Here is a 5,223-nt window from a genome sequence, read left to right as displayed (position 1 = left end):
TTCGGGACCTGATGTGTCCCGAAAAATAAGCCACGAAAAGTGGCAGTTTTATCACCCCTGAAATGGCGAAGACACATAGGTCCGTGAGCTTATCACAGATCCTCTGTGTTTTTGTAAAAAATATCCTATTATTTAATCTGAAATAATAAAAAAAAAACATTGGCGAAAAACGGGCATAATCCGCAAAAAATCCCTGTTTTTCGCTGATCGCAGCTAATTGGGAAAGACTTTCAAAAGTAAACTTTTAAAAATGGGAACGAATTTCAAAATTAAACATGAATAAAAATGCTAAATTAAGATAGTACAAAAGATACATAGGAAGTTAGGAACAATGTGACATTTTAATGTCATCCACATTATTTTTCAGCTTATGTACTACTATATTTGGAGGTTGTAGCATAACCTTTGTTTTAGGTTTCCTCTCTAGCATTATTAGAAATATAATAATATTGATCCTTTATTCCAATTCCATACACCCTATTCCATTGTTGTTTTACCTCTGATAAACAGTGTTATTTTTCAAGTATGGTCCCATTCTGTGCTGTTTGCGTCTGTCAGGTGTAAAATGATTTACACAGACATTATAATTGTTTATCCAGTGATGAGGGCTGTACAGGACTGTCCCTTGTAGCAAGAGAGACAAACTATTGTAATCATGCACTCATGGTGGTAAAGTTATTATTTAGCAATTAGTGACACTAATAGATTAAAGACAAAGTTCTCTCTCTCCTGTGTACAGGAATGACAGCCCTGGATAATTACATGCATGTCCCTGCAGGCACTGCCCTGCATCCAGTGGGATCCAGAGTCCCAGGTAGGGAGGATTTCACGAGAACTGGATGAACCAGCCAGCAACGCCCAAATCATGCTCCAGATTACACTGAGCCCACACCCAGGGGGGAACAGGGACCTTCCACGCAGGGCTGAGCCGCTTCTGTCATCAAACTGTGGGCAACGTCCCTGGCACGCTAAAGGGCAAGCAAGGTCCATGTAATACCTCTCATAGCAATATAGCTCTGCTGAATCTATGTAGTTAAATGGTTTACAAAACTGTGTGTGTTAGTCAGGCACTCATATAAAAGTCTTGGAAAATGATGTGTCAACACTAGTGTTTGTTTCACAACTTGACACAGAGATCTTCAACTGTGCCCAGGGAGGGAGAAACAGATACAAGAAAGCTCACAGATAAAATTATACTCCTGAAGGAGCATCATACTAAAAACTGTTTGCTCCCCCCTGCCAAAAAAGTTTCTGGTGACCCCCAAAACCCCCCCAAAGTAGACATTTTTCAGCACATGCCTCTGGCATGCGCACTCCTGAAAAAGGTGTGTGGTTTTGTGATACAGTAATGCCCCTTACACATTATGCCACACTAATTAATGCCCCTTATAACATTATGCCACACCATAATACCTTATAACACACTATGCCACACCATTATGCCCCATAACACATTATGCCACACCGTAATGTCCCTTACAACACATTATGGCACACTGTAATGCCTCTTACAACACATTATAGCACACAGTAATACCCCTTACACATTATGCCACACAATAATACCCCTTATAACACATTATGGCACACAGTAATGCCCCTTACACATTATGTCACACAATAATATCCCTTATAGCACATTGTGCCACACAGTAATGCCTCTTACACATTATGCCACACAGTAATGCCCATTAGATCCCACCCTGAAAGATCTACCTTACCAAACCTACTCTCTGCTCCTGCCATTCTGTCACCTCAGCTCAAGACAGGTAGCACAGTTTCTATGTCCATGTAGAACCAAATTATTGGGAACATAGGTTATTACCTGTAAACTCTGCATGTATCAAGTTAGTGCCCATAATGCAGAGTCCCCTGTAGTAGTGCCCCTTCTGCAGTGCTCCCTATAGTTGTGCCCCTTATGCAGTACCCCCTGTAGTTGTGCCCCTTATTCAGTGCTTCCTGTAGTAGTGCCCCTTATGCAGTGCCCCCTGTAGTTGTGACCCTTATGCAGTGCCCCCTAAGGTAGTGCCCCTTATGCAGTGCTCCCAGTACTAGTGCCCCCTCTCAGTGCAGAACAGTCCCTAGTGGGCCCCCCACACCCATGTGCAGTACTTACCTTACCACGCTGGGCACCGCTGGCTCCATGCCGTCAGGGCTCCCGCTGTTGCTGTCACTGCCGCTGACTGGATCTAACTGGAACCAGCAGGTGCGCAGGCTCCTCACATTGTGACGTCCACCGCGCACTGCATCACTGGGAACGCTGGCCTCTGTAGTGATCAGAGCCTTCTTTAGCCTCTGATACAATATGAAGGATAGTAATACCATCTGCCACAGGTTGCCATCCTATACCTGCTTGTTATTTTTCAATACAGGTATGCCCCTAGTGCACAGGTTCTCAAACTTGGTCTTCAGGACCCCAAACTGTACATGTTTTCCAGGTCTCCTCACAGAATCACAAGTGAAATAATTAGCTCCACCAGTGGAACTTTTAAAATGTATCGGTGAGTAATGAATACACCTGTGCACCTACTGGGTGACCCGGAAAACGTGAGCTGTGTGGAGTCCTGAGGACCAAGTTTGAGCACCTCTGCCCTGGTGTATGGATGAACAGACCATGCTTAGGGCAGCCAGACTTTAATGGTGCCCATCCACCAGACGGTTAAGTTGAGCGATTGAATGATATTGATCGTTCAATCGTTCATAAATTGTTTGCAAAAATGTCTAAAACGACCAGCGATGCACATGCCCGCTGGTAGTTTAGACATCTATCATCATGCTAAGATGCTGGTCAACCTGACGATAACATCAGGTTGAGCATGTTTGCAGATGATTGATAAGCCTGCACTGAACGACTGCTTGTTCAGTGCAGGCTCATCACAGACAGACAAACGACTGCACGATTACAATGTCGTAATCGTGCAGTCGTTTTCATGTCTGCTAGTGGATGTGCACCTTTACTGTGCCATGCTACATGCCTTTCCACCATGTTAGAGACATTCATCTGCAGCGATGCACCACAGAAATTGTTGCATCCGTTACAAACCCTAAAAAAGAAATCATGAATTTATAAATTGAAACTATCAGAACTATTTAAACAAACAATGGTGCTCCTGGATTGGGATCCCCATGGTCCATCAGGTAGCAAAAAAGCTAATAAAACAGTAGAAAAAACTGAACAAATCAAATAAATTCAAGATATAAAAAGTTAAAGAAATAAAATTGCAAACCTCATCAACACAGCATCACACCCACTTTGCATGAAACTTTACCCAAGCCCTTAAAAAGGTGCCAAATATTGACCTCAAACCACATCACTATCTGCCCTTGCATCCACCCTAGTACAAACTGGTAGCTGTACCCAGGTGCAGTCACAACATGTCTTATTTAAAAACAAACACTTGTGTACCTATAACTTGCCAGAGCATGAGTAAGGTGCTTATGTTTGGTATCCACAATAAATAAACATATAGCACTCAGATATGGACCAAATGAAAATCCCAACCTGAGACACCCCCCCCAAACCTCCAAAAAAAACAGACTACAAACTAGAAAATATATTGCAGCTCCTAAACATGAAATGTAGACTGTACATTAAGTAAAAATGCTGCTAAATGTGGTAAGAAACTTTGGGCCTGATTCAGACCCACTCGCGAGCGGCTGTCCGCTCGCAAGTGGGTCGATGTTATGGACTGAGCATGCGCACGATGGAGGGAGCTCCGTCGTGCGCATGCGCCAGACGCGACGAGCGAAGGAAAGTCCTTCGCTCGTTGTGTCCGATCAAAGGGGGCGTGCTGTCAATGTTGATTGACAGCACGCCCCCTTTGGTGGGCGTGCCGGGGGCGTGCCGGGGGCGTGCCTCCCTGACGGGGGCGTTCCCACGGGAACGCCTCCCGTCAGAAGCCGGCCCACTGACATCACTGATAGAGCCAAAATCACTCCGGAGCTTGCGGTTGAAAACCTCAACCGCAGGCTCCGGCTCGCAAATTCGATGGTCGCGATGGTCTCGACCTTTGCGACCATCACAATGCACGCTCGTATAGCCTGTGGGTGGTGACCCACAGCTATACGAGCGTCCAGGAGGACGCTCCATGAAAATGGAGCCCGGCCCTCATTCAGAGCGTGCGCTCTGCTCAGAGCGTGCGCTCTGCTCAGAGCGTACGGCTCTGAATGAGGGCCTTTGCTCCAATATACATTGTTGCTAAAAGAACAGATTGTTATTCATTGAAATCTGTTAATTGGGCCCTGGGGTGAACTTCCAGAGAAATATGGCAACATTCAATTAGCAATTACCACTTATTTTCTGATATAATACAGTTGTTTTGGAAGTTAAGGAAAGCCTGAACAACACAGTTCTTGCAATAAAACTAAATCACCAACAATCTTATATTTCCTAATCAACAAACACTTACACTAGACATTATTATTAAAATTGGTCTTTCTAGATGCATAGTTAGCCAAAGAGGCTTATTAGATATGATCTGCATAACCTCACTCCCAAATTTAGTCTATGGTGCGTATACCCCCAAAATGTCAGCTTTTTACATTGATTACAAATACAGGCAATTTTAGTAGTTTGAAACATTTGTAAGACTATATACTGAATAGTTATTTTTCTCTGCAGAATATCTGCAATTGACACTACAAAAAGGAACATTATACCCAGGTAGGAACAGCTTTTTATAGTATATGGGACCTGATTCAGAACGGCGCTCTCCGGGTCACGATGACCTGGAGTGCGCCGCATGCCGGCCAATTAGTTCGGCTTCAGTGGTGCTTGGAGATGACATCATCTCCAAGTGTCCACTTCAACACCGGAAAAGCCGGGTCAATGTAGACCTGGCTACGGTGTGAACAGCGCCGACTCGGGAATATCCTGGGTCTGTGCCGGGGAAATTCCAGGTCTGATCCTGGTTGGAACTCTGGGCCTGATTCAGAGCCGGACGCTCTGACCAGAGCGCTCGCTCTGAATCAGGGCCCTCCTACCTAAAAATGGAGCTGCCTCCAGGCAGCTCGCATAAGCTGTGGGTGGTAACCTGGAGCTATGCGAGCGGCCAAAAAGATGGTCGCGATGGTCTTGACCATCGGGCTTGCGACGAGACCCTGCGGTAGGGTCTCGCTGCCGCAAGCCCAGGAGTGCTTTTGGCTCTATCAGAGCCAAAAGCACTCCCACTGACATCACTAGTGATGTCAGTGGGGCCTGCTCCAGACAGAAGGCGTTCCCAT

This window comes from Taudactylus pleione, unplaced genomic scaffold (assembly GCF_031769625.1).
Source record: "Taudactylus pleione unplaced genomic scaffold, aTauple2 ptg000155l, whole genome shotgun sequence".
NCBI lineage: Eukaryota > Metazoa > Chordata > Amphibia > Anura > Myobatrachidae > Taudactylus > Taudactylus pleione.
This window is presented reverse-complemented; position numbering follows the sequence as displayed.